The sequence below is a fragment of the Anas platyrhynchos genome, chromosome 25 (assembly GCF_047663525.1).
Source record: "Anas platyrhynchos isolate ZD024472 breed Pekin duck chromosome 25, IASCAAS_PekinDuck_T2T, whole genome shotgun sequence".
Taxonomy (NCBI): Eukaryota; Metazoa; Chordata; class Aves; order Anseriformes; family Anatidae; genus Anas; species Anas platyrhynchos.
Window position 1 is genome coordinate 613,278 of NC_092611.1, and position 18,056 is coordinate 631,333.

Consider the following 18,056-nt stretch of genomic DNA (forward strand, 5'->3'; position numbering starts at 1 on the left):
GGTAGACCTGTGCGGTGTCAAGAGTTGGACTTGATGATCCTTAAGGGTCCCTTCCAACTCAGGATATTCTATGATTCTATGATTCTATGATACATTATAAATTATCAATATTCTCATTTCTTATTTTGTTTGGTTTTATTCCTTTTGTACCCTATTAAACTCTCTTTATCACAGTGCACTGGTTTGTTCTTATACTTTTTCTTACACTGTGGAGCCCAAAACTGCACTCAGTACTCAGTACATGGAATACCAAGAGAGACTGCATGGCATTTTCTCTTCTCTGCAGAAGCTCTGTTGCTAACACTGTCCAAAAATCACCACTGTCACAGACAGTAGTAGCATTCCCTCCTCCCACAGTTGGTTCTTCCCCCCCAAGACTTAGACACCATCCAGAAAAATAAGAAGAATAATACTAATACAGTAAATAAAATAAAATAAAATAAAATAAAATAAAATAAAATAAAATAAAATAAAATAAAATAAAATAAAATAAAATAAAATAAAATAAAATAAAATAATAAAATAATAAAATTAATTAAAATAGTCAAGAGCCGTCAGGAAGGCAGTGGTGCAGACTGTGGAGAGCCTGGGTTCAAATCCTTCTTCTGTGAGGCTCTGAACCTATATCCCACCACAATCTCTCTGCTAATGTATGGCAGGGAAAGGAGGAAGAAAGAACATATCTCCTGCACTTTCCATTTATTGTTGACTGACAATTCTGTAGAGTTATAAAGCCTCAATCAGTGAGATACAGGGTTCTTCTCACATTGTCTCACTGTGCCCTAAGCGGAACAGCTCTAATCTAATAGATGCTTCACCACAAAATCATGAGTCATCTGCAGTTTTGAACTTTTCTGGGATCAAGTCCCTTCAGATGGTTGAGGAATCTGCTCCAGCACCTATGTAAACTGGTGCTCTACTAAGCTAGTGAGTGAACAAGAGAGAAATCCTCTGCTAGATGACTTGACAAATTGGGTCTGAAAATAGTGTTGAGGCAGAATAGTCCACGATTTTTGCCTTGGGTGCACAGAGGGATTGGGTGTTGTAGACTTCTTTTATTCTTCATTAAGATAAACATTTTCAAAAATGTGCTTGTTCAACCTTGCTCCCACTGTGTGCATGGGAGGGAGATAACTGAAAGTGGGGAGCGTTGCTTGGATCCTGCAAGTGGCTGAGGTCCAGTGGGGTTGGAGGCTTTCTTCCTCCTTTTGGAAATGCAAAGCAACCCTGCACCTCCCCTGCACTTGCAGAAGGATCGTGACAGCCCAAAGCACAGCGGCTTTGTAATTGCTGCATACACTTCGATCGGATTTACGTGGCAAGGGTTTGGTAGCAGGGGCCTGCAGGGATGGCGTCTGTGAGAACAGTCCAGACAACAGCCAGCTCCAGATAGCTCCAAAAGGGCCCCGGCGCTTGCCAGAGCTGAGCCAATAAGCGATGTTGTTTGCACCTCTGGGAGAGCAGATGTAAGAAGGGGGAAATACTGCTGCACAACAGAAGCTGGAAGAGCAAGGAGGGAGAAGCAGCCCTGCAGCCCCCAAGGTGAGTGCAGCAGGAGGCAGGAGGTGCTCCAGGCTCACAGCAGCAGTTCCCCTGCGGGCTGTGCAGGGAGAGGCCCCTGGTGGAGCAGGCTGTCCCCCTGCACCCATGGGTCCCCCATGGAGCAGATCTCCACGCTGCTGCCCCCCTGTGGGTGGAGGAGCCCCCGGTGGAGCAGGTGGCTGTGGCCTGGAGGAGGCTGCGGCCTGTGGAGAGCCCCCGCAGGAGCAGGCCCCGGGCCGCAGCTGCAGCCATGGAGAGGAGCCCCCGCAGGAGCAGGGGGGCTGGGGGGAGCTGCCGCCCAGCCGTGGGGGACCCGTGCTGGAGCAGTTTGCTCCTGGGGGATGGATGGATGGATGGAGCCCGTGGGACGGAGCCGTGTGGGAGCAGTGCTTGAGGAGCTGCTGCCTGTGGGCAGCCCGTGTGGGATCAGCTGGGGAAGGGCGGCATCCCGTGGGAGGGACCCCACGGGGAGCAGGGGCAGGGAGGGACCCTGAGGGTCACTCTGCTGAGTCTGCTTTGCCCGTCACGATACTTGTTGAGCCATCGCCCTGTCCTTATCTCAGCCCTGGAGCCCTTTGCATCGTATTTTCTCCCCCTTTCCCTTTGAGGAGGGGGAGTGAGAGAGCGGCCGTGGTGGAACTCGGCTGCCCACCCGCTTCGAACCACCGCAGTTGCAAAGTGCTGGGAAAGATTTCTTTCAAGAAATTAAACAAGGTGTTTAACAAAGAAATGCAGAGTTTCCTTTTGAAGGCTTCCTGGAGAATTGGGCTTCTTTCCTATTCCCAGCTCAGAGGAAGGGAATTGTTGATTTCACCTTCTTTTTTCTGACATGGAAATCAAAGGTGAACTGCTCTACAAGGACGGGCAACATCTCAGAATCAAGCTCTTTTGCTCTGTAGTCCTTTCTCAAGGAAAAGATTGATCACACACCTTCCACAGATGTAGGGGAGCAGAGAACAATTTGGGAACTACTCTAATTCAAGTCAGTTTGGGCATAGTGGCACTTCCCTAGCTGTTTCTGAGACAGACGCATTAGCAACAGAGAGTGTTGTGCCGTCACTGGGAGGCGCCTGCGGTGATGACTTCAGAAACAGAACTGAATTGTGTCACCACAGCACTTTGGCAACAGCTGCCTCCGTGCACGTTTAGCTGGGAGGCACAGAGAAGGGTGCTGGATGCGATGAAACCACGTGAGGATTTGTGGATCTCCCCTTGAGGTGCACAGAGAGGGACCATGCCCTTCTGTAAGTGTTTTGATGCTTGGCTGAGGAAAAAAATGTGGTTTTGTTGTGAATGCTTCATTGTAGTATTCTGTAGTTTGTGTCAAGTCCTTACAGAAGCCTCAAGGTTGGTACTTTGCTCAATGATGGAGCTGCACAGAGTGAGAACAGACCCAATGTACGGGTGAGGGCCTCTGCACGTTCTCTTCTTCCTACAGACGATCAACAAATAAGGGGAGACAGAGAAGAGTGTGCTGTGGTCCTCCCATAGACCGCAAGTACTAAAGCATAAACAAGAGGCTTAAGAGTCCCCCTGTCATGTTAAAATTCAGGACAGCAATGGACTTCCTCACACGGGCTGGCCTGTCGACTAGTGTCTCAGGCTGTGGCGTATGAAGATGCACTCCATCTGCTTTCAGGGTAGCAATGGCAGTGGGCAAGCTGCCTGACCTTAACATTTGTCATTTCATTTCTCACCTGAGTTTTGGTGGTTCTCCACGGTTCATTCTTGGTCTAGAAAAAAAAAAAAAAAAAAAAAGAAAAAGTGAATTTGGATCAAAATAAAAGGATAAAAGGATTTCCTTTCCATTAATTACATGTTCTTAACTTAACTAAAAAAAGTGAACTGTGATGAAAATAAAAGGATTTCCTTTCCATTCATTACATGTTCTTACCTTTGTAACAGATTTGGTTATTGACTTAGAAGGCAAATATCTGGCCAGACTGCAAGACTTGTGCTCGCAGCGTGGGACAGCTCTCGTAAAGGTGATTCAGGGCAGTTTCTGGAAAACAAGACATCAGATCTCCCAAACAGCTTTCTTTGTGCTAATGTAGGAAGGGTGAGTAAGTGTAAAGGTAAGAGCCCAGATACCGTAAGAAGCAGAAAGTGTGAAGGAAACTTCCTTCTGGCTGATACAGCTCCATATCTAGTTGTCAAGTATGAAGAGAGCAGTGCTAAGTTTCTTGGGGAGAGGTAAAAAAGAAGAGACTGGGAGATTGTAAAAGGAAAAAGTGGGATTCCCTATTTCAGGAAATCCTAGGAACTGGAAATAGAGATTGGAAGAGTGCTTTAAGCCAAGACAGACATGTTTTAAAACTAAAACCTAGGAGTTGAATGAACCAAGAAATGAATCCCTTTTGATTATGCAGTTGTGTCCAGTGTTATCTTGGGAAATATGGTTTCCACATAAAACGTATCTGGGGCTTGAAGTTCTCCTAAGGCCCTTCTCTGTGTATTCCCTACTGTTTGGTAAGCGCTGAGGTCACACTGCAGACAGCAGCACGTCCTCTCCCCACTACTTAGCTGTCTGTTCTCACAACACGTCTAGGAACAGAATGGCTTGGACACAACTGCGCCTAGGACCGAGTTCATTCAAGCTGCTGGACGAGGTAAAAGCTCTGGACAAGCGAAGGGGAGGGAGGGATGGGTGGACATACAATATGATCACTTTAATCTCATTTCTCTAAGAATCCTGGCTGAGAAAACAAAACAAAACAGAATCAAAAAGAACAGAACAGAACAGAACAGAACAAATGAAGCAAGCAGCTAGCTTGCTGGAGACATTGTCTGGGAAGCAGTGAAAACACTTGCAAACAAAAACACGTCAAAGGACTAACTCTTTGAGCTTAATTCTAATCCAACAGCATAACCTCAAAGTCCTGTTTCTGTTCGTAACAGGCTGCTACAGTAACATGTCCCATTGGATGACTTTGCAGCATAGATGTCAGGAATGCAGCTTGGGATCCCCTCCTTCTACTCAGAGTTCACTTTGAAGGGATGAGCAAGTAATTCTTCCTGGGTTGACGGAAATCTAAAGTCTGTTTTCTAACACTCTTGCAGACGCTTCTCTGTCCATCGGCCTGTCCTGCCAACTCTGGTGTGAGTGTGAAGTTGTGGCAAGAGGGATTTCCCATTCCTATTTGACCTGATGGACACCAGCTTTCCTCAGAAATGGCTGATGTTGCTGAGGAGGCAGCAGTATCAAAGCCCTTGCTGATGAAGGTACAACCAGCTGGGGAGGCTTTGGCATTTCTGCACAACGCTGCTCCCTGACTGTCACTCCAGACTCAGATTCGGAAAGAAGCAAAGCAAGCTAGAGGAAAACTGGATGTCCTGGTAATTTTCTTTTTCTTTTATTTCTTCATTCTTCACTTGTAAGAAAATCTAAATCTTAACCCTTTGTTTGAAAACACGGCTTTATGGAAATGCTTATGGGTGTGCTCCTTCACCTTGTGTGGAACCTGCTTCACCTCGCTTCAGCTATAGGACACCTATGCTCCAATTTATGCTTCCCATGATAAAGCGGTGTTCTTTCGGTATTCTTTTCTGTGATGCTTGCAGGCGAGGTTGAAAAGAGTTGTCAGTAGGATTCTTCGTTTCCTTTGCAGTATCCAAAGCTCCGTATTACCGTGGATCTTCTCCTCTGATCTGGAAAGCTTCACAGGCCAAAAGAGAATTGAGATGAAGAAGGAAATAGAGAATGCTGACCAATATTGCCAAGTACCACCCGTAAGTTTTGTGAAAGAATCCGGTGCATTTCTGTAGTGGTAGAAAGTTCATAAAATCATTGTCGTGCACTTGAAGGCAAGCAATGCTGTAAAAATGAAGAATGCAAGGCCCTGCTTAAGGACAATCTTCAGGCTGCTTCTAGATCAACAGCTTATTTGCTTCTTCCACAACCTCATCTCCGCTTGCTTAGAAGTTGTGAAGGTCGGAAGCACACTCCGTCTTTTTCATCCCCTCTGTGTATCTTTTCCCTGACAGCAACTTCTGTCTTGGCTCTTCACATCCAGCCAGAGCAGTTGCTTTGCCTCCGCAACCTGCAGGCTGACCTCTCGTGTGTACCTGTGCTGGACTGAGGGTAATGCTTGTAACGCACACAGATGCTGCATTCACTGTGACTTTTAGAAAAGAGAGCAAGAAGCTAACCTGCACAGCAGACTCTTAGGTTTCTGTCTCTCTCTCTCTTTCTCTATCTGCATATATATTTCAGTACTTATTTACTTCTTTAAAGATACCTTAAATAGAATAGATACTTTAAGAAAGCTTACTTGTTCTTCCCCTTTCCTTGTTTTTAACGTTTGCTTTTCTAACCAATCCTTAATGTTACAACATGGGATTGATGCAGTACTCAGTCCTTAGAAGTTCTCAAAGCACATCAGTGATTTCTCTATTTCTCAACCTTTCCATCTTCATTGAGATCTCTCATCTGAATTTAGGTAGGAGGTGAAGAAGAACACTGCAAGCAGCTGAAGCCGTATCAGACACATGCTTCTGCTAGGAAGTCATTCCGAGTGATTCCACGGTGTACTTTAGACAGGTTTGCTCTGGTCCTCTGGACTCAGCATCCCCAAGGGATATTTCAAAGCTCTCGGAAGGACCCGTCATTATCTCTGACACTGCAGCCTCCAGTAGGAAGCGGTAAATATTCCTTGCCCTTGTGCAAAGGAACTACTCAGTTAGCTGTTTCTAACCCAAATCTCGTTGTTGTCTTCTATTGACAGACACCACCCGGCTAGCCAAGCTAAACCACTGAAAATGGAAGGAGTGGGACATCTTCCAAAGCCTGCTGCTGCTTCTAAGCAGAAGTGCGCTGTAGGTGGGGACACAGCAAGAGGAAACGTCCAGGCCACGGTGGAACTGCAAGGCACCTGTCTGAGCCACACAACGAAGTCAGCGATTCCCAGTTGGAGACTGTTGCTCGACCAGTGACACAGCAGCTGGAGCGCTTCTGGTTGCTGCTGATGGGTTCCCGTGAATCAGCCAGGGATAGGAGCTATGAGAACGACTGAAGCGATTTGAAGTTACCCGAAAGAAAGAAGAGAGGAGAGAAGAAGACAAGAGGGGAGGGAAGGGGAGGGAATAAAAGGAAGGGAGGGGAGGGGAGGGGAGGGCAGGGGGAGGGTAGGATAGGATAGGATAGGATAGGATAGGATAGGATAGGATAGGATAGGATAGGATAGGATAGGGTAGGGTAGGGTAGGGTAGGGTAGGGTAGGGTAGGATAGGGTAGGGTAGGGTAGGGTAGGGTAGGGTAGGGTAGGGTAGGGTAGGGCAGGGTAGGGTAGGGTAGGGTAGCATAGCGTAGTGTAGCGTGTTAGAGGGGAGGGGAGCATAGGAGAGTATAGGGTAGTGTAGGGGATCGGAGTTTAGGGGAGTGTAGGGTAGGATACGGGAGGGGAGTGTAGGAGAGTGTAGGGGAGGGGGGCATAGGGTAATGTAGGGTAGTGTAGCGAACGGGAGTTTAGGGTAGGATAGGGGAGGGGAGTGTAGGAGTGTGTAGGGTAGTATAGGGGAGGGGAGTGTAGCAGAGTATAGGGACAGGGAGCATAGGGGAGGGGATGGTAGGGGAGGGGAGGAGACGGGAGGGGAGGGGAGATGATGGGGGGGAGGGGAGGGGAGGCAAAAGTGGGGAGAGGAGGCAAAAGAGGGGAGGGGAGGGGAGGGGAGGGAAGGGGAGGGGAGGGGAGGGGAGGGGAGGGGAGGGGAGGGGAGGGGAGGGGAGGGGAGGGGAGGGGAGGGGAGGGGAGGGGAGGGGAGGGGAGGGGAGGGGAGGGGAGGGGAGGGGAGGGGAGGGGAGGGGAGGGGAGGGCCACCATAAATAAAATTGCCAAATACATGACATTTTGGATCTGGAGCCAAATCTTTGTGTACATGTCCTCTCCGTAGCCCCACGTGCTGACCACCCACCCGAATCTATCATACTGTTGGTCAGAAAGAACAGGGAGCATAGGGGAGGGCAGGGGAGTGGAGGGAAGGGAAAAGAGGGGATGGGAGGGGTGGGGAGCGCTACCATCAATAAAATTGCCAAATACGATGAAGGAGCAGCAGAGCCTGCAACCTCCAGTCCCCAACATCCTCCAACCACCCCCCACTGCTCCGTGGGAAATAGATAGAAGAATCAAGACTGAGGTTTAGCCTGGGATGGAGGTAGTGTGGCGAGGTGGTTTTCTGTTTGGTTGGTTGGTTGGTTGGTTGGTTGGTTTTAAAGTTTTTAAATTCTCACTGTCCTACTTTGTGATCAGTTGGCAATAAATTCAATTACTCTTCCCCAAGCCAAGTCTGTTTTGTCCATGAAGCCATCTTCCAGTCCTGAAGTAAGAAAGGAAACAGACCTGCAAGCAACTGTTACACAAGTGCAGGAAGAGTGACAAAGGAGGGTTTTGAGGCATGAAGTTACTGCAAGGATGCTCTGCTCTTTCCTCACTTCAGTATGAAAAGCACGGCACTAGTGGGTGGTCTGTGGTGGTAGTTGTTTTTTTGTTGTTTGTTTGTTTGTTTGTTGTTTTGTCAGCTCCACCCCACAGTATTTTGCTTGTTCTACTTGTTTTGGTGTGCCCCCATTCCCTCCCTCAAGGTAAAACATCCCTAGGGGCCATAACTTGCTGTTAGCAAACAAGATCTTGCAAAAGAGTGAAGTTAACATGGCACCACCTGCACTGGTGTATAAATAGTTCAAATATTTTCCCTCACTTTCCTGTAACTTTCCTGTAAATTGCTGGTCAGGAGATAACAAGTGGAGAAATTTAGGATAAGAGAGAGAAAGTTGTGTTTCCTATTGCCCTGGAGTTTCTGTTGGTCTGGCCACGGAAATGGAGTACTCAAAATCCTCAGGACACTCAGTTTATACCAGATTTATCCTAAAACTGCAGTATTTCTAGGCCCTTGGGATTCTTATCAATTAAAACATACTTTTTCACGCACAGAAGATGCAAAAAAGTGCGTCTACTGCAGTATGCAGACAGAGCCAGTCCTGTCTCTTGATTCCTTCTGCCTTCTGCCTGAAGAGCAGCAGACAATCGAGTTCTTGTCTTCAGTAGCTACGGCCTTAACCAACTGTGCAGTCTGTCCATTCATACACAGAGGAGGAAAAATAGCGTGGAATAACTCCTCTCCTTTGTGCTGACAGAGGAGGGTACAGCTTCCTCACTCCAACCCCACCGACGCAAACCAGTCAGCAGTGCACGCCAGAGCCTCTGTCTCTTCCCCGTCTCATGATGTGCAGCTGGATCACTCTCCCTTCTATCCCCAGGATCGCTTTCAGCACAGTCACAGAAGGGTCAGACTCACAGCTTTAGGAGCCATCAGAAGAGGCTTTCCCTCTTCTGCCACCACACCCCCTATACACATGCAATTTCACACATGCAAAGAGACACCATGGATTGGGGAGTTGCACAGAGAGGAGACCACACCCGTTTGCCTGCCTGCAGTTTGACACCAGTAGGGAGGTAATTCCCGTCAGGAGTTTCCATAGAGATGACAGAATATGGCCCTAGGGTCCTGCTGCTTCTTTCAGCCCTAATTCTTCAAATCCATAGGAACGGAAGAAACCTTCCCAGCCAAGTGCTGCATATCTTGAAGGTTGGAGAACCCACAGCCTTCTGCTTCATTTCATTTTAAAGATCAATCCCAATGTCACTCCCATAGAAGTAGTGGAAGCCATCTGGCTGGCTTGGCTTTCTCTCCAAAGAAGACCAAATGAGAGTTGGTCACGGGTGAGGATGAGCCCTGACAGTTCCTGCATTTTGGTTCTCCTGCAGCCCACAAAGCTCTCACTGCCTTGCCTGAATTTGAACCCCTTTGGAACCAAATCTACAGATTATCTCTGTAAATCCAAAACAGCACTTATTCACCATGTGAACAACAAATGCCTGGGATGGTTAACAGCACTTAGGTGCAAAAAAGAGCCCCCGCAGGAGCAGGCCCCGGGCCGCAGCTGCAGCCATGGAGAGGAGCCCACGGGGAGCAGGGGCAGAGAGGGACCTTGGAGGAGGGAACTGTATCCTCTTTTTTCATCGGTGCTGAGATTGAGGATCAGGATTTCGTGGTAGGAATTTGTTTAGATGAACCAATTTACCTCCATATGGGTTTTGTATGTTTGTTTCACCTTGTCTTGCAGGACCATCTTGGCTGGGTCTGCAGTGTTGTGCAAAAGCGAAGTTTTTCACAATAAAGAGCAGCTTTTTTTTTCGGGGAAAAGGCTGAGGTGGCCTTCATCAGAGTCTTGTGACCTGAAAATGCAGAAAATGGGTGCATGGCTGGATGGGTGGGTGGGTGGGAGTTGGGAATTCAGCCTTGGGATCAGAACTGGGACGTTGTTGGGATAGGAAATGATCAGTGGGATGGGAAGTGATGATGGGGATAGGAACTCATTGGGATGGGATAAATGGGTTTTATTTTTATTGCATTAAATCCACTTTATTGACTGTGTTGTACAGTATGGCGTTGTTTTATTACTATAAAATTATGATGATTATTATTTAATCTTATTAATTAAACAATTTTTATACGTTATTATATTATAAATTATAAATATTAATATTGATTATATTGTTTTTATTCCTTTTCTACCCTATTAAACTCTCTTTATCCCAGTGCACTGCTTTGGACTTTAGTTTTCCTTCCGAGTCGTTGTGGATTCACTCCGGATGGGGGGACATTAGTGAACGCCTGTGTGCTTCAGATCCAAGGTCACCTTTGCCCTCAACTCAAGATACATGTTTGCATCTATTGTCGTGAAACAATGTTAACAACATCAACAAAAAAGTTCCCTACTTGCTAGCAGCATCCCTACGTTTGCTGGGGTCTGCTCTGTGCATTTTGAAGACCGTTCCATGCTATTCAGCCCCTTCAGGAGGAAATGGATGGTTCTAGGAAAATGCGTCTTGACCTGATGCAAAGCTGTGACTCAGCACCCTGCAGCCCCCTCAACCCCTGGCATTTTACCTGCAGCCCCTCCAACAACTCTGATGTTCCCTGCATCGACTTCAACCACTGCGCTGGGACCTGAGGCCCCTCAAACCCGTGTCACTCGCCCTGCAGCCCCTCCAGCCCCTGGCATGTTCCCTGCAGCACCTCGAGCCCCTGGCATGTTCCCTGCAGCCACTCCAAGCCTGGCACAGGCCCTACAGCTGGCTGCGGGGACTATCCAGAAATCTGCTCCAGAAATACAGTGATGGCAAGGAGCCCTCCACTTCATTCTTCCTTTTTTTTCTAGCTGGAAGCATTCAGAGTTGTCAACGGAATTGGTTTGGAGGAGTAGGAAAGACAGAATTGCTGGGTTTCTGCTTTCTCCCAGAAACTATCAGACCACAACATGACAGTTGTCTTTCTTTTACGTAATTTTACACCTGGATCTTTCTCACTTTTATGAGTGTGGGGTATTCCTTCTTTCTCCCTTTACCTTCCTCCCTTCCTTCCTTCTTTCCTTCCTTCCTTCCTTCCTTCCTTCCTTCCTTCCTTCCTTCCTTCCTTCCTTCCTTCCTTCCTTCCTTCCTTCCTTCCTTCCTTCCTTCCTTCCTTCCTTCCTTCCTTCCTTCCCTCCTTTCGTTCTGTCTGTCTGTCTCTCTTTCTCTCTTTCTGTCCAGCACTGATTTTATGGCTACGTGTGCATATCCACAGTGTAGAGTTTTCTCCGTTCCGTTTCTTCCCTGAGTCTTGCCCCTCTTCCCTGCAACTGAACAGCATTGCCTTGATCAAGGAAGTGGCAACATGCGGCTTACACAGTAACCTGCTGAAATTACAGCTATAACCATGGAGCACAGCTGCCGATCAACACAAGACCACCAATCGCTCACATTTCTAAACTGCTCGTCACAATTCTTCCGTATGTAGGCTGTGATGCTGCTCATTTCTTAAGCACCCATCCATTTCTTCTCTTCCCAGACCCTCAAGGTGTCCTGGTCAAACCACCTCCCTTCCTCTTGCCCCATCTGGCTCTCCCACCTTCCTTTTCCCTCAAGGCTCAACTTTTTTTTTTTTTTTTTCAGCATAGGAGCTCCATAGAAGCTGCTGCTGCCCACCTCTGAGTTGACTAGGGCTGAACTACTGAAAAAGAAAAGAAAAGCTATAAATAAGAGTGAGAGATATTCAGTATTTCTCTATGTTGTCATTTATTGGTGAAGATGAAAGTCTGCAGTTCATGTACATTACACTAGCATGACAACATGACCACAAGGGGGACTGTCTGATAGTGAAAAGGAACTTCAGCATGGATTAAAAATCTTTGCCTTTCTTTATTCTGAACTGTTTTTCTTATGGCTGCTAGAGAGAGATTCTCTGCCTTAGAAATAAAACTGCCCAGGCTGTTCTGATAAACCTGTAGGGTTAAGGCACTTCTACCAAAACAGATTTCAAAAGGCAAGAAGTCAAAAAGCAACAATTCAGTAATCTGTGTACGCTTCTATATTAAGTTTTAAGATAACCTGGTTTATATTTAGTTCACACAAATTAACCAAACATAGCAGCATACAACCTAAGAAAAGCTTAAGAAATTTATTAGATGCACAGATAAAGTGCTGTAACAGAGAAACTTGTGTAAATCTATTCTAAAATAAATAAGGTACAGTTAAACCACCTTTGACTCGTTTTAACTCGGAAAGAAATAACCTAAGTTTTAATCATTTGAATTTTAAGGTCAAGGTGAAATATACCATAACTATAACAGTGGTTGTGATCTGTATCAACTATTTGAGGCTCCTGTTCCTCTTGAGGTCTCCCAGAAACAGGAAGGCTATTGCAAAATGTGTCCATTAGACATAGTTCCTTTTACAGAAACATTTTTGTAATAAAGTCTGGTTGCTCAAATACATGTTAAAATATTTAACAAGGAAACAATTTTCTCCTGATCCAGTCAATCTTTTAAACAAGACAATGTATTTTTCCTATGACGCAGCCCACAGGAGGGAACAGAAGTAAACATCCTCCTGAACTGAAGACTGTTTTGCTTGAAGAACTAAACTATTGCATTATTATATGAGAGCAAGAAATATCCATTTGGGTTATCCCTTTCTCCAAACATGGTGCCCAGTGATACATGTATTTTTGCCTTAATCTCAAAGGCCCGTTTGTCTCCAGGTAAGGTACGTTAAAAAGAGATTCCCTTTAAGCATCTTATCACAAGAGCTCTTACTGCCTTTCCATCCGGGGAAGCTTGTGTGTTAAACTGCCCTTGGAGTTTTGGATGCTACTAGATTTCTGTGCTCTGTTATCCATAATTTCAGGCACTTCGGGGCTAACATGGCTGTTTAAGTCAATGCAATAATATTACCAATATATTCAACACTCAGAAGAGTCACCACAGTTTCCTTCACACACTCAGGATTTCAAATTCTTCTTCCAATTCAAATAGCTTGTCAGTAGATTCAATGAGTTCTGTAAAAAAAGATAAAGAAAAAAATGCTTCTAAAGACATGCCTGATTTTGTTCACTTAAAAAAAAAAACTTTGAAAGACGCATTCCAGAAAAGTACTTTGTAAGAGTGAAAAAAAAAATCTGTGCTAGCAATTGTATGGCTTGTTTGGATACATGCCTGCTATATATTGCTTGACACTCACAAAGGATAGTTATTCTTCCTGTGATTATTCTTTTATTTGCTAACGAGGAACATAACATTGCACAATTAGGCTTTTAATCGGTGCCTTACCTGCTCCTGTGGTTGTCACTTCTGGTTTTGTTGGAGGTATGAAAGGAGGCCAGTGTGGCGGGTGCTTCTGGACCAGCTCAAACATCCGTAGACTCTGCTGCTTTAGAATCTCCTGAGGACAGAATGCTTTCATTTTAAAAGCTGGCTCGGGAGACGCTTCAAACACAAAACGTGTCTGCTTAATTGAAAGTGTTTTTTAATTACGCATGTCCATCAGGAAAATAAAGTCTTTATACAGACATACTGTGAAATCCAAGCACCATGGTCTCTGTAATACATCCCTAGTTAAAACACATCTGGAAGACAGATCTCTTGAACTGTACTACAAATTATCAGTCTTATCATCTTTTGATATCAGCTTTGATATCTGCAAACCTGTAATTTTGTTTACAGGTAGCAAGCACACTAGGAATGTACAATATTTTCTGCTTTTTAAAAGAAAGTTGCTTGCATAGAACTCTCCTCAAGTTTTCTGTTGATCAATAGCACAAAAGACAGATCTATCAGCTCCTCCAAAGGGGAAAAAAAAAAAAAAAAACGCATCAGATTTTGAAGGACAGGTTTTGGTCAGGAAAAAAGGTGTTCCTGAAGCCAAACGCTATTCCTCTTCAAAGAGAAGTTACCTTCTGTCCTGTATTTCAGTTATTTACAAACTGTTTTCCTTAGATGATTTTTTTTTTTTTAAATAAATGCCCTTAGAGGTTGATGGTACTTTACATTCAGACGTCTGGTGCTTAGCTTAACAGCTGCATGCAGAAACATCCTCAAGTCTGTTTCCTGTGGCAGCCAGCACCTTCTGTTCTCCCTAGATCAGCAGGAGCTAGAGGCCTGCAGCACTTACAGAATCAGATCTTTAAGATAGCAGGGACTAACAGTCATAATTAGAACACGCAATCTATTATGTCAAACAATAAAAAAGGATCAGGAAGCAAATCATTGATACATCACTACAATATGGCAGTTAAACCTTAGTCATTTAGTGAGAATTAGAAGTTAAAAGCAAGTGTCACCCAGTAACACCTTCAAGTGTGGTTGTTTACACCCATTTTCCAACTGGCAGGGTTTGTGGCTGGTAAAGTGCTGAACAATTTCCAATTAGCAATTCAGTAGTATTGCCTTACCCTGATGCTTTAATGCATTCTTCTCCATGGCTCATACAATTTGTATACAAAGGAAAATGCAAAGGAAAATTTTACAAAAAACAGACAATAAAAACCAGACTTTATAAAGAACAAATCGAGATGCTAAGTTCCCACTCTTACCTTTTGTACAAGACTACACCGGTTATCAAAATCACATTCTTCTTTGCAAAAGAAGCCCTTAGGGGAAAAAACAAACACACAGAGTTTTACCTTTGCTGATGGTAGGTATGTGGTACCAGCAGGTAAGGCGGTTTGACCTCTGATACAGTAATGCCCTGTACGATCAGTAGATATAAGACTCCAAATATGTGGCAGCTCTAGGGAGAGAACCCACGGGGAGAACAAGGCCCTGCAAACCCCTAACGAAATAGTCAAGCAAAAAATAGCAGCAGCTCCTGTGTGCTCCTCCATGGAGCGCCACCCAGTTCCTACAGTCCAGGTATCAGCAGAAGCTGAAAACTTGTAGATGATGGACCACCTAAGGAACATTTCCATTCTGGTATCTATACTGAAAATATTTGCTCTTCATTATGATTTTGTCTGTCTCGTTGCATCATGCCACATTTTGCACAGTTACGTAGTTAAGTATTAAAACAAAACAAAACAAAACAAAATAACGTTCTAAAAAGCAGCAGTATTAAAAAACAGGTATGTGAATGAATGACAGATACCGGTATCTTTACAGATTGTTTAAAGCTTTAGAAACACATCCCACTGGTGACAACTGCCAATCACCCAATCACAGGATACTGGCATGGGATCAGATCCAATTTTTTCAAATACCACAGTACCCCCATGACATTTTGGGTGAATTACAAATAATACATTTGTATTTGTAATTTGGGGTGAAATACAATAATTCCACTTAAACAGTTTCAACTTATGATATAAAGTAAGTTTAAGTAACTTGTCTACAGGTGACCAAACCTAAAGTAGTGATAGAATAAAACACGTAAACCTGTTTCAGTTCCTTGCTCTGACCATTATAATGCCTCTTGAAAGAAGTAAAAGCTGCTCAGTAAAGAAAACAAAGCGAGCTCCCTACAGTACAGACAGCTCCCCACTTGCCCTAAGATTCTCGATGTAGTTATGTACAAACTACTATGTGTTGATCACAGAAGACAGCTTTGTGATCTTGGTTCTGTTCAAGGAGATGCATTGCTGCCCTTACCAATGTAGAGAGACATTACTTTGAGATAAAGTACATGCATTCCAGATTTCCTGACACTTACTAAAGCTACTGAAGGGTCCAAATTCATGATCTTCATTCTATGTGGGGCTTCCTGGCAGTGGAAACTCTCATCGTCAACCGTGCCATTTTCTTCTGAATCTACAAAGCTTTGAGTGGTGTGAGGGTCCAGATAGATCAGCTCATTGCCTGGATGGGTAAAAGCCGTATGTTAAAAATAAGCAAGTGACATTAATAAGCACTTGGTCCAGAACTGTAAAATAGAAATTAGATTGCCATTGCAGTCAGTATAATCTAGACTTTCCAGCTAGGGATTCTTTAAGAGAATCGGAAGGTTTAGACACAGCGTTTCCCACAGGGTATTTAGTATAACTTCCTATTGTCACCTATTACTGTAATTTTTTGGTTGGTTATGTTCTATCTTTGTCACATACTTTTATTTTTCCATGTGAGATCCAGTACTTTTTTTTTTTTTTTTTTTTTAATCTCAAGTGTTGTAAACACTAACATTTGACAGATTAAAAGGTACAGGATGTTCACAGATGCAATCTGTAATCCCATTAGGCATTCATTCAGAAATTGGAACCAAAAAGCCTAACTAAAACAGGTTAGGTTTTACAAAAGGACAAAATAGGGTTGCAAAATTTTGGCCCAAAGTGGGGTGAAATCTGAAGGAATGCATTTTAAATTAATTAGAGCAATACTTAATAACAGAAGGTATGCAAAAGGTGAAAAAGATACTGCTATCAGAAACAGTTTTGAAATACAAGAAAATAAAAGTGACATTTGACCAATACACTTGTCAAATGCTATCAGCTATTCTCAGTATGTTGCTCTTGTTGATGTCATCACTTATTTTTACACCTAGCTTTGCTGTTAACTTTCTGCTCCTGTTAAGGATCATCTCATACTGTTTCTAAACTCTTTTAGATATGCTTCTTCATTTATTTTATTCTATTCTCATCTTTCTTTACTTCTAGAGGTTCACGCTTAGACCCCTTACTATTTCCCCTTCAAAAAATGTTCTCTTTTGATCATCTGCACATTTGGAATAAGTTTCTTTTTTCCTTACCTAAAAATCCTATGAAATAATAGGCATTCTTTGGTTTCCCTCCTAATGCTCCCAAAGACTGTGGCATCTTAAAGCATTCCTAGGAGTTCAAAAGGAGTAAAGGAAATTGTAATTCATTTCTTTACTGACATCACAGATACCCAAACTTATTTGACAGTAACGAGCAATGAATTGAAAGAAAACCTTACTTTAAATGCATCAATATATACGGGATTTATGTGATTTATCCCTAGTCGTAGAGGTATAATAAGCAAGAGGGCTTTCCAGCCTGTGCAGAGTCCTCCTGCCTTCTTGCTTCGGCCAAGAGCACTTCTGTGCAAATGTGCACTGCTGTGGGACGCGCTGCTGCTCTGAGGAGGGGACCAGCACATTTTTTCTGCGGGAATAAAACTAGAAATCAGTCAACGCACAGAGGAACACAAAGCAGATCTTCCTCTCAGTAGTGAATTAAGCTAGTTTGCCAGGGATCTTTATAGGGCACCCAAGACAAAACGAGCCGGGCATGGCAATTACAGCTATTTAGTAGAAGTAATTCTAGCAGACAGTATGTGCTGGCACGTCCAAGTGAGACGTTAGATCAATGATTGGGGGATGACAATTTAAGACTGCAGTTGCATGTACTATTAATGTTATTAATAGTGTCAAGCTTTGCCTATAAAACGCCAGAGAAATGAAATGGCAGCAATGATGACAGTAGAAATTCTTCAAGGAGCTCTTCACATCCAGTGATGTGAGCACGAAGTTGGCATCAGGGATCAAAAAAACACAACTGAGTTTGTATGTCCTTCTTCCCTCTTCTTACCCTTGCAAGACAAAGCCATGGCCCCCCAAGTATTTGTTCATGTTTAGATACATGCTGGCAAATGGAGTCAAATCAGAAACTGTTACCAGAAAACTGATGAGGTGTCACTTACTGATGTCTTCAATGACCACCGTATTGCCCATAGATACATAAACTGCTAATGAATTCCATTCATCAAATAAAGCAAGCTTCCTAGAAAACATTAAGGTACTAATTAATATAAACTAGTTGGATCAAAAGGGTAGCTTTACACTCAGAACCATTTATTTATTTTTTTTTTCTTAAGAAAAAACATCCTTTCTGCATTTTTTAAAGTCTCCATGTAAGAAAAAGAAAACTTTAAACATTAAATGTTTAATATCTTTAGAAAAATAGGTACTGAGTGGTACCAGGAAAAACATATGCGCTGCACCATGTGCAAACTGTTTTGTCTTACTGCTAAGTGCAGTGACAGTAACAGTTCAACTACATCAAGTTTATTACTTTTTATTGCACTCGACAGTCTCTGCAATGGGTTCTTGCCCAATTGTGTCTTTTCTCATCTGGAAAAGAAAATATTCCTACCTATGCCAGTTTTGCAGATTACTTTTTGCTTAAGAAATTCCACTGAATTCAGTGGAATTACTTCTGCCTGAGCCTGCGTGCACAGCAGAAATGGGGCGTTA

General features: G+C 43.9%; 1 long non-coding RNA gene across 1 annotated transcript; it reads right to left on the reverse strand.

Annotated features, from left to right (window-relative positions):
* Positions 1–12,008: 12,008 nt before the first annotated feature.
* On the reverse strand, positions 12,009–14,505 carry LOC139999439 (uncharacterized). Its single transcript, XR_011804946.1, has 3 exons — positions 14,449–14,505; positions 13,187–13,298; positions 12,009–12,915 (listed from the first exon to the last, which is right to left on the reverse strand). It is a non-coding gene; the product is annotated as an uncharacterized lncRNA (long non-coding RNA).
* Positions 14,506–18,056: the final 3,551 nt, after the last annotated feature.